Source organism: Prionailurus bengalensis, chromosome B1, assembly GCF_016509475.1.
Source record: "Prionailurus bengalensis isolate Pbe53 chromosome B1, Fcat_Pben_1.1_paternal_pri, whole genome shotgun sequence".
In the NCBI taxonomy this organism is placed as follows: Eukaryota; Metazoa; Chordata; class Mammalia; order Carnivora; family Felidae; genus Prionailurus; species Prionailurus bengalensis.
In genome coordinates this window covers 94,036,657-94,049,554 of record NC_057344.1, presented here as the reverse complement: position 1 = coordinate 94,049,554, position 12,898 = coordinate 94,036,657, and positions in this window count along the sequence as shown.

The window sequence follows — 12,898 nt, the reverse complement described above, 5'->3', positions numbered from 1 at the left end:
CCTGCTTCCATCCCAAACACAACCAGTCAATGGCACTTCCCACAAATTAAACAAACAGTGGAATGCTTGAGATTTTAAATAAAATACATCTGTGAAGTAGTGATTCACCTCAGCAGCTGAGGGCCAAAACTTCAATTTTCTTATTAATTTCTCGAAAGAGAAGAATATTGAATAGATATTTACATGACATTGGTCATTAGTTGTATATTTTACAAATATGGAAATGTAATATGTGAACACTATATTCATGATTTATTGCTATATTTTAAGAAAAATTAATACCAGATAAGATAAATGGTAAGGGACATTAACAAAAGGAAGTCCTGAGAAAACAGCTTCAGAAAATAAAAAAAAAGGCTGAATGTGAAAGAATTACAATGACAAGTACAATAGTAGAAAGATAGCAGCACGAAAAAGGTAAAGATTATTGAGGTGCCAGGGTACTTTAGTCATGCATTTGACTCTTGGTTTCGGCTCAGGTCATGATCTCACCTTTTGTGGATTGGAGACCCTCATGGGGCTCTGGGCTGTCCATGTGTGGGGCGTGCTTGGATTTCTCTCTCCTTCTCTCTGTGCCCCACCACGTCCCCCTCTCTCAAAATAAATAAATAAACTTAAGAAAAGAAAGTAAAGGGGTGTCCGGATGGCTCAGTAGGTTAGGCGTTCAACCTTGGCTTAGGTCATGATTTCACGATTCTCAGGTTTGAGCTCCGCGTTCGATCTGTGCTGACAGCTCAGAGCCTGGAGCCTCCTTCAGATTCTGTGTCTCCTTGTCTCTCTTCCCTTTCCCTGCCCGTGCTCTGTCTCTCTCTCTCTCTCTCAAAAATAAATAAACAGTAAAATTAAAAAAAAAAGAAAGTAAAAATTATGGAAAAATAGCAGATAATGGAGAGAATATAAAAGAACAACCAAAGACTGTGAGAGACAGAAAAGTGATTAGTAAGTTGTAAATTATCAAAGCACATTGCTCTTGACATATCCTTTTTAAATTAGACTATCTGTTTTAGTATAATTTCACACTGCATTTTCATAAATGAATTTTCTAATTAACCTCTCTTCACAGCTCTTCAAATCTCTAGCTAAAATCTTTAAAGCAGCATTTTGCATGGAGTATTTTGTGGATATTTAGGTTTCTTTGGAAATGCCACTGTGTCATGTTTGATTCTAAATCAATTTAATTTAAAATATTTTAAGACTTTGGTAACAAACACGCATACTCAAATACATCATGTATAAATGCACATTGAAGTCTTCAGGTTCTGTTGCTGGATTAACCATTGGCCTGATATTGTTGAGGTCTGAGGATAGAATTTCACCTGACCTTTCTGTTTAAATAAAAATTGTACCATAAAACCATAAAACATAAGGTCAGGAAAACATTTCTGCTTTAAACTATTTCTTTGACTTGAGCAAAATGATCTCGTATTCCATGTATTTAAAAAAAAGGAACAAAAGAAAGAAAAGCGTAATGCATCGGTTACATTAACATACACACAATAATACTAATTTTTGAAATATCAAATCACGCATCATCCATTGTAGTCTACATTTTGTGAAAAATTACACTTGGAAAAAACAAAACAAGAACCAAACAACAAATGAACTACATGCCGAGCTGCTCTAGGCAATTAAATCTAGGTGAGAATCCAGCTCGAGAATAGGAGTGCTGATGTTTTGCTATCCCACTGCCAGAAAGGACATATCCATTTTCCTCTCCATATTCATTGCAGCATCAGGAAAAAAAAAAAAGCAACAACAAAAAAACCCACTTTAAATAAATAAATAAGTAAGTAAATAAATAAATAAATAAAGCTCATCATACTGCTTCCCCAAGGAGGTCATAAGATAGACAGCAAATTAAGAGTAGGTTCAGGGTTCCGGTGGTTATTCCTTTCAACATGCAAAACAATTTTCCCTTTTGAAATGAGTTCAGTTAATGTGCCTTTGAGATGATTCATAGTTCACTGACAGCTGTTTACCTTCAAGCCCATCTCAGATCATTTACTCTTCTCTCTCTGGTCGCATTTGAATACTACATAAACAGGCTCAGTAAATTCTCCTGGTATCAAGTTAAAGGTTAGTTTGTCTTTTGGAGATGGATTTCCAAGCAGGTGGGAAACAGAAAAAAAAAGTGGCAGAAATTTTGCAAGAGCAAAATTAAAGACTCTAAATTTTAATTGGCCTCCAGGCATGGTTATTGTTATTGGCTAAACTCTAATTAAGTGGTGCAGAGTACATGCTATTAGCATGTTTCTAAAATTAATCAATTTTGCTTTCTTTATTTTCTATGTGTTCCTCTAATTTTCTACACCATCACTGATTTAGGAATAAACCTAATCAAATAGGTAAAAGATCTGTATGCTAAAAACCATAGAAAGCTTATGGAAGGCATTGAAGAAGACATAAGGAAATGGAAAAATATTCCATGCTCATGGATTGAAAGGACAAAAATTGTTAAATGTCCATACTACCCAAAGCAATCTGCACATTCGATGAAATACTTATCAAGATAATACCAGCATTCCTCACAGAGCTGAAACAAATAATTCTAAAATTTGTATTGAACCAGATATGACGCCAAATAGCCAAAATAGTGTTGAAAAAGAAAAAAAAACAATGCTTATTTTTAATTTCTTTTCAAGACATGCATTGGTAAAGATGTTTCCCAAAGGACCTTTTTAAATTTGGTTTGACAGATTGTTCTTCTCCTTGGTGAGGCTGGGTATGGGTGGGTTGGAGGAGCTAGATGGGATAGTCTTAGAGAAAGTAAAGAAGATATTTTATTTGGACTCTTTAAAGATACTGTTGCAAGTTCAAATTGACGCAGTTCCCAGGCAGGTTTTGTTTGTTTTGAGTGCTGTGGGGTTGAGATTAATATAAATGAATCTCAGTTATCTCTGTGTTTGAGTACAAGGGGAAGGGTGAACTCTCACAGAATAGCTGGCAATGTAACCAAACCAATGTGAGTGTGCTCCTGGCGAGTCTCTGAAACTGCGCCAGGTGAGTTGTTGAACAAAGAAAACTTTATTTGCAGCAAATAAGGAGATCATGGAGAATGGCTTCTAAAGCCCTCCTTAAGAAAGGGTGAATGGGTACCTTTTGTTTAGGATTAGGATGAATATTTAGGTAGGGAAGCTTTGTCATCCTATGTAGAAGCAACATAAGGTTACTCATGCACTTAAGGGAAACATGCCTATCCATACATTGTAATTTATATAAATGATGCTGAGGCTTCTTCTTGGGTAGAGATGTTGGTATTATAATGAGGTAAAGGTACTGGTAGGTCATTTTAGAGGTCATTCCGTGGTCCATCTGTGCAGGTATAAGTAGGGCATTTAGCTCAAAAGTCTCAGTAGTCTGGGCCACACTGAGTCTTGTCAGGGAAGTCCTATCACCTCAGGGATGGTTTCAGGTTTCATTTGCCTGGGTTAGACGTAATCTGGAAAGAAGATCTTAAGGGAAAATGTAAGACAAAAGTTAGTGAGTACAAGCAGGTGGGCAGTAAATGTCATGTCTTGGGTCTTGCTGGTGAGAGTTACTAGAAGAAATTATATCCTTTTTTAGAAATAAAATTTTAATTTTAGCCAATGGAGATTGGATTAATATCAAACCCAGATTTTTAGCAGCATGGTATAAAGATTGTTAACCTGGCTTCTCCAGCAGAGATTGTGCCCCAGGTCCTTGGTTACAGCCCCCACACTATTGCTTGTGTAAGCTTCCCAAGAGTCTGATAACACCATTCATCTGATGGTGGAACTGATGTTATTGGTGAGATCTAAAAAACACCCTATGTGTTCTCTCATTAAAGAGGTGTAGGGAATGCTATTTAATCTTTTTTTTTTTTATCATATTCTTTGTCTACCATGAAGTTACTAAGGTTTCTTTTGAGGATCTCTGTGAGAATTAAATTAGTGATCAATGACTTCCGGTTCTGTGCATCATTATAAACTTGACTTTCTTTCTTACTAGTTATTTTATTAATGGTACAAACAAATGAAATTTTCAAAAAAAATCAAGGTTTTTATGGAATGCCTCTGATGGAGATGGGGGTGGGGAGTGAATTACTTCACACCACACAGAGCCACATTTCTTACTGTTTTTGATCCTGCTCTTCTTCAGTCTCACTTTCCATGTTAGCTTCATCATCAAACCCCTTACCTCTTTGCTAAATATACTTCCAGGGCTCTTTCACTACCTTCCCTTACTGCCTCTCCCTCTTCCAAATTCCACATTTTGTGTATTCTTTTCCAGGTAGATTCCCTTCCCTTCCCTTCCCTTCCCCTTTCTCTTTCTCTCTTCCTTTTTTTTTTTTTTTTGTCTGGTCAATCAGTACAGCCTCTCTCAGCTTCTCTTAAATCTCTTTTCTTCATTTTAATCCAGTCTTCTCTATAAATGTTAGAAGCTAAAACATTTAGAAACAAACAAAATACCCTTTTACAGAATAAATTTTAAGCCATAATGTTGTAACACAGAACTATGGGCAATTGCAAAGTGAATAATTTTCACAGGACTCTTGTGATAACTAGAATTTATTTATAGATGATAAAAGAAGAAGAATTAAGATATAAAAACTAAAATGTAATACCTCAAAAGACACTTTAAACTATCTAGGCAAATGCAAACCCTCTGTTTTCTGAGGCAGAGGCTAAGAGCCCTTGTTTTGCATATAAAGTTGCTTTATTGCAATCTCTAGGTAACACTAACATAATAATCCCAATCTGAGGGCCATGTTTTAAAAAATGAATCAATGCTTAAAACTTATTTTTAATTTTTGAAATTTTACTAGAAGTACCAAGTAAATTATATAAGCACAGTCTGGATTTTCTTTATCATGTGAGTCTTAGAGTCTCTCAAAATTCAATGTGCATGTGAAAGAATTGGGTGTTAATAATTTGAAAAGTCTGATGCAATTGTTCTGAAGTGAGACACAAGCTTCTGCATTCCTAAGAAACCCCAGGTGATGTTCATGATGCCTGATGCTTCTGTTGTGTGTCTGTAAAACACACTTTGAATAGCAACCTGGAGGCTATTGTTACATCCCAGACAAAACAAAACAAAACAAAAACAAAGAACCCAAGAGGTTTCAATGATTCAATATGCATTTTTATTTATAATATCTTGGGTCCAAAGTCAGAGTATTTAATTGTTACAGCCCAGTGAATAAAGATTAGAAATACAATCAGTACTTTTATGATGTCAACTCATGGACCAGTAACATCTCACTGTAAGATCTACATAAACTTTTGCGGTGATTTAGTTTAAAGACTGATGGGGTGAGATGTATAAGGTACATAAAGTTATAGTCATGTATATATACATAGCAATTTAAAAACAACTGCATAGAACAACCAGTATCATACCCTCGTTAAAGGAATTTTTTGTCTTAAGTGATAAGCACATCACTTATTATGTTTAAACAATTACAGTTATTGGAAAATCAGAAGTTTTGTTATGTACTTTATACATATTTAAAATAGGGGCGCCTGGGTGGCTCAGTCGGTTAATCGGCCGACTTCGGCTCAGGTCATGATCTCGCCGTCCGTTAGTTCTAGCCCCACGTCGGGCTCTGTGCTGACAGCTGGGAGCCTGGAGCCTGTTTCAGATTCTGTGACTCCCTCTCTCTGACCCTCCCGTGTTCATGCTCTGTCTCTCCCTGTCTCAAAAATAAATAAAATGTTAAAAAAATTAAAAATAAATAAATAAATAAATAAATACATAAATAAATAAAATAAATCCAGGTTTTATAGTTGGATGAAAGTTATAAGAATGGGAACTTTATAACAGGTGTATGGATATGTAAATATCATTATAATAAAAAAAAAAACTTTAACTCAGCCCTAGGAATATGAGAACAATATTCATATAAAAAGCCAAAAAAAAGGTGAATGAAAGTAGAAAATTAATCTTTGTTTAGAATAGAATATTGTCATATCTATATAAACAAAATTGAGTATTTCTATATGAGATGCATTTTAGTAGAATGACTTGTTTACATTTAAAAAGTTATTATAGGGTAAATGAAAGAAGTAATGATATATCCCTTAAATCTGAAGTTGCTTCTTTTTTTTTTTTTTGCTACTCTGCATTTTTTTAGTAGTAAAATGAATAATCTCAGCTATTCTAAAAACTAGTATTTGGTGAGAAATGAGATTCTTACCCCTACTATCAAGAACAGAACAAGGATTTTCTCTCTCAGTACTCCTTTCAACATCTAACTTAAGAAATCTTACATAATGAAATAAGAAAAGGACATTAAATGTATTTAGATTAAGAAGGAAAAATGGGTTTGCAGATGACATTATTTTCTATGTATAAAATTACAGTGACAAACAAATAAAAGGCAGTGAAACTACTACGCATGATACTATAATGGTGGATACATAACAACATGTTTCTCAAATTCCAATGAACCATCCAACACAAAGTGTGAAATCTAATGTAAACTATATATTGTAGTTAATAAAAATGTATCAATATTGGTTCATCAGTTGTTACAAATGTGCCACACTAATTACAAATGTAATTATTAACAAATATAAATAATAGGGAAATCTGAGGGATAAAGGAAGAGTATATGGGAACTTTGTGCTCTCTGTAAACTCTGTACTTTTTTGTAAGTTAAGTAATGCTCTAAAAATTAAACTCCCTTAAATTTTTTTATGGGAAAAACTGGAAGCTATTAGAATTTTCCTTCAACGGTGGAACAGATAAACAAACTGGTACATCCATTCAATTGAGTACCATTCAGCAATTAAATGGAACCTGTTACTGATTATACACCAACATGAATGGGGATCAAATACATTTTGCTAAATGAAAGAAAGCAGACCTCGATGGTTACATATTGTAGGACTCTGTAACATTTTTGGAAATATAAAACTCTAAGGATGGAAAACAGAGCTATGGTTACCAAATATTGGAGGTCGAGGGTTGGCAAAAAGAAAAAAAAAAAAGAGGCACAGAGAACTTTTTGGATGATGTGTTGTGCATGGTACTGGCTTATGACACTAAGAAGTTGTCAACACCTATAGAATTACACATCACAAAAAGTGAACTTAGCTTTATGCAGCAGGGGATCCCAACATGGAATGCAGACTGTAAAAGATTAATCCAACTCGATTACTGTTGTATGAAAGAGATGAAATAAAAGAAATTGACCTTTATTACTTTGGACGATGATGGTTTAACTGTAAATGTAAACACAAGATAAAATGTATTGTTCATAGTCACCATACTGAAAAATATACTTCTCATTTGGAAGAGACGATGTGAATTCACAATTGTGAACCTGCTTTACATGTATACTGGGATTGAACAAATAAGTAAATGGGCAGAGAATAGTAAAAACCAGGTTTTTCAATGTGATACAAGCATGTAAAGGGGGATGACTAGAATACACCTGTTGTACTTAAATAGAATCAGATAAATCAGGCATTGTGTTTAGCTCAAGATATATATAGATACATCTTTATTGATTGATGGTTACAGAAGTAATTGTAGATAACGTATACACATAAATTAGTACATACACATATTTTTTAGATCTGTCTACTGAGAAATCTAAAAGCAGTGACCATAGTAGCAAAGAACACCATCTATCACTCAGATATTGGTTTCTAAATACCATTCTCCAATAGGAGGAACCATATCTTGATTAACCTGTAAGAGCTCCCCTGGACCAGAGATGAAACAATTGGAGACACAAAATAGAGTGGCATTGGATTGTAAGTCAAGAGGTAAAATATAGATTTTGATAGCCATACTGATACAAAAAATTTTTGAATAAAAAGAAATTAGGTTATCTTTTTGTTGTTGTTTTTGATAATAACTTTTCTAATAGGTTTGAGGTGATATCTCATTGTAAGTTGGATTTTCATTTTATTGATAATTAATGATGTTGGGCATCTTTTCAAATACCTGTTGACCATTTGTACATCGTCTTTGGAGAAATGTTTGAGTCCTTTATGCATTTTTTAAACTGGGTTAATTAAGTAATTAATTGTTGGCTATTGAGTTGTGTGAGTTTCTTATATTTTGGAAATTAACTCTTTATCAGATATATGGTTTACAAATGTTTTTTTTTTCCATTTGGTGGGTAGTCTTTTCATTCTCTTATTTCTTTCGCTGTGGAGAAGCTTTTTAGTTTGAAGTAGTGCCATTTGTCCATTTTTGCAAATGTTACTGGTGATTTTGGTGTCATATTAAAAAAAACATTTCTAAGAGCAATGTCAAGATTTTCCCCTTTGTATTTTTCTAGGAGTTTCACAGTTATATGTCATATGCTTGTCTTTACCACAGTTTGAGTTTATTTTGTGTACAGTATACGGTAGTGGTCTAATTTCATTTTTTCGTGTACATATCCAGTTTTTCCAATACCACTTGTTTAATATTTTGCCCATTGTGTATTCCTGGCACCCTTGTCAAAATCAGTTGACTCTATATGCGTGGGTTTATTTCTTGGCTCTCTATTCTACCAGTCTATATATCTGTCTTTATGCCAATATCATACTGTTTTAATTATTGTAGCTTTATAATATAATTTGAAATCTGGAAGTGTGGTACCTCCAGCTTTGTTCTTCCTTTTCAAAATTATTTGACTATCTGTCCCTTTATGATTTCATATGAATTTTAGGATTATTTTTTTTATTTCTATAAAAATGGCCATTTGGATTTTGATGGGATAGCATTGAATTTGTAGATTGCTTTGGGTAGTATAAACATATTAACAATATTGTCTTCCAATTCATGACTGCAGGATGTCTTTCTACTTACGTATGTCTCCTTTCATTTTTTTTTGTCAATGTTTTGTAGTTTTCAATGCATAAGCGTTGGCAAGGATATAGAGAAATTAGAAGCAATCTTGATGAGATTGTAAAATGGTGCAACAGCTATGGAAAATAGTATAGAGTTCCTCATAAAATTAATAAAAAAATGTACCATATGATCCAATAATCCCATTTCTGGGTATTTGTCTAAGAGAATTGAAATTGGGATCTGAAGAGATATCTGCACTCCTGTGTTCATTGCAACATTATACACAGTAGCCAAAATGTGTAAATAACCATACAATAGCATATTATTTAACCTTTTAAAAAAGGCAGTCCTGCCATTTGTGATAATGTATCCTGTTATCCTGCTAAATAACATGTTGCTTATAATCAACGATATGTTGTTGTGCACTTCAAAATTTGTGAAGAAGTTAGATCTCACAGTAAGTGTTTATACCACCAAAGACAGCGAGGTAATAAGGGAGACACAAGAAATCTTTGGAAAATGTAGGATATGTCTGTTATCTTGATTGTGGTAATGGTATCATGGCTCTTTGCATATGTCCAAGCTAATCAAACTGTACACATTACATATGTGTGATTGTGTGTCAATTATATCTTAATAAAACGATTGTAAAAAGAAATAAGTATTTTTGAAAGAGTACATAAATAAAAGAGTGGAGACAAGGGAAAGAAGTAAACTAAGAGAAAAAGTACTGACTTTCAAAATTTTGCAAAAAAGGAAGAAAGGTTTGCAGCAGTAAATTGCTGAATTTCATTTCAATTATGCTCATACTTTAACACCTCCATACTTTTCTTTTATAGCTTCATTCTTATTTTAAACTCTTCTTTACAAATGTCTCAGGGTTCACCAGCAGTGTATCTAAAAACTACATCTATGGTCAAGTTCAAGGGTAAGGCAAATACTGCAATGCCATGACAAATAAAAGATGGACATAATTCTGTATACTCTGGCTCAGATTTCAAGGGGATATTTGCTTTGTTTGTGGGTTTGCTTTTTCACTTCATCTCTATTGTCATCTTATCTTAAGGCAGGCAGAACTTTCCATTCGTTCCATAATTCAGGAGATAATTTAACAGGAGGAAAAAAATAAATATTAACACATGGAAAAATAAGTAATTGCCTCCACTTGGTAACTCCCCCTTAATTCTGGTCAGAAATATACATGTTGGATTTTTGCCTTGAAACCAATACATCAGTAGTGATAAACTGAAATGTATAAAAGGCTTAGTTTAAAAAATTGACTGAGATAAAATATACAGTAATAAATACCCTGTTATAAAAAAGCTTCACATCTATCTGCACTAATCATTTCTTTTCATCTATATCTTGTATGCTCATGTGGGAAAGTATAATGTCTTCTATGTAAATGTATTGTGTAATAAGAAATGAATATATTAAAAGACGAAACACATAATCAAAACCATTGTAGTATTTCTTGAATCTTTTCCTGGGTTTCAGTTTTGTTTAAGATATACCAAAAATCTGGCCCATGCTTTAAAGCCTTCCTTTTAAACTAACAAGTAAAAATTCAATCCAAATATTTTAACATATTCCATTATTCTTCATTTTGTTGAATACTGAAATTGAAAATCCACATAAGCAGAAGAGCCCCCTAGACTTAATATTGAAAATTAAATTTCTTAATTAAATAACACAATACTAAAGCTGTGGGTATATGTGGACATTCTTCCTGCACGCATTTCAGATCAAGTCTGCAGGGTTTTACAGCTGATTTTCTATTTGTGAGGAAAATAGCACATTTCACATACAGATATTGAGCATCTTTTTCGTAATTTGCAATATTCTCTGGAAAAGAACCTCATAGAGCTCTGCGCAAAAGTACATACAAGGGGCTCTTTGATGATTTTATTAAACTAAAAGTATATTGCATAGTGCAATGTGCCTCTTCTCTGCCAGAAAGCACCGCATAATGAAAGTGCTATAGTTGTGCTATAGCTGTACAGCTTTATAGTGAAGACGGGAAAGAAAGAGGAGAGGACAAGGTGGACAGAAAGCAATCATTACTGTTCATTCCATAGGTTTATACTATTTTCATAGTGGGTTAGTTATCTTTTTTTCCAAAATTTTTAATGTTTATTTATTTTTGAGAGAGACAGAGTGTGAGCAGGCAAGAGACAGAGAGAGAGGGAGACACAGAATCCAAAGCAGGCTTCAGGCTCTGAGCTGTCAGCACAGAGTCCAACACAGGGCTCGAACCCACGGACCTGGGATCATGACCTGAGCAGAAGTCAGATGCTTAACCAACTAAGACACGCAGTGCCCCAGTTATATCTTTTTAGAAGTAAAACAATAGCAGGTTTTGCTCAAATATCAAAGATCTAAGCATTAAAAATAAATGTTCACTAATATATTGCAAAATGATTATCACAGTGAGGTTAGTTAACACCTCCATCACCTCATATAATTACCATTTCTGTGTGTATGTGTATGTGTGTGTGTATGTGCAGTGAGTACATTTAAGATCTACTTTTTTGCAAATTTCAAGTAAGTAATGCAGTATTGTTAAGATAGATTGTAAGCACCATAAATGATTGATTATTTGTACTTTAGATCCCCAGAACTCAATTCATCCTATAACTGGAATTTTGTACCCTTCAATCAACATCTCCCCAATTTTCACCCCGTTCGGGCCCTGGTAACCTCATGTCTGTTTTTATATGTGTATTTTTTATGTTTCACATAGAAGTGTGATCATACAGTACTTGTTTTTTGTCTTACTTACCTCACTCAGCACAATGCCCTCGAAGTCCATCCATGATGTATGTCATAAATGGCAGGATTTCCTTTTATCTCATGGCTGAATAATATTCCATTATACACACACACACACACACACACACACACATACGTACATATACATACATACCATGTCCTTACCATTTATTTGTAGAGGGATAACACTTATCTGTAGGTTGTTTCCACATCTTGGCTATTGTGATTAATGCTATAATAAACATGGGAGAGTAGACATCTCTTCAAGATCCTGATTTCATCAGGATCCTGATATATCCTTTAGATATATACCTAGAAGTGAGATTGCTGGATCATATGAGAGTCCTCTTCTTATTGCCGTGATTATATTTCAATATATAAGTGGATCAAATCACCACATCATACACTTTAAGCCTACACAGTGTTGTATATCAATTACATTTCAATAAAGGTGGGGAAAAAGATAAGAATTAAGAAAAAACATAGAATAAAATATATAACACAACTCTCAAAATGTAGCAGTAAAAAATAAACAATACAATTTGAAAATAAGCAAGACATAAAGAGACATTTTATTAAAGGGGATATACAGGGGAGAAGTTAAGATGGCCAAAAAGTAGGGGGGTGAATTTTTCCTCATCCTTCACACACAGCAGTATTGAGGTTGGGATCACTTGTAACACCCAGGAAATCAATCTGCGGAATGGCAGAAGGATCTCCACAGGCGTAGAGAGACAGCTTGGTGGAATCAAGGTGCATGTACGTGAATTGTGGGAGATAAAATGGCATAGGCATGGAGGGGAGGGTACTCTTTCTGTGGCAGAAGGAAGCGAAGAGCTGTGAAATTGCAGTATTGAATTAGCACAAGAGGAAAACCTCTCTGGACCACAGACTGGGGAACAGGAAACACGGAGACTGCCAGTTTCTATTTTGCAAACAGCCTACAAGCTGAAACTCAGAGGTTTCAGAAGTGTGTGAGTTTCTCTGGACCAAAGCCAGAGTCCTGTGCGTGCACCTGCAGTGGAGGGGGCCAGCCCCGGGACACTGTAGTGATCTCAAGGGCGCACTGGGAGAAAACAGTCCCTTTCCTCAAGTACTGTGTGAAGAGGGTTTATTGCCTTCCCAAGGGCAAAAGACCCGCAGGTGCCAGCCAAATCCCTTTTATCGGCAGAGCTAAGGGACACTACATCAGAATAGGGTCCATATGGTGCAGTTTCCTTAAGATAACAGGGTTTGAGTCCCAGCCAAGCACCTAGGAGGCACGGAAGACTGTGGAGCAGGACAAGGTGACCACCTTGCTGCTCTGCAAAAGCTACCTTAAGATAGTGGTTTGGGATACCTAGACCAGGGAGAGGGGATTGGGGGGTTGCCA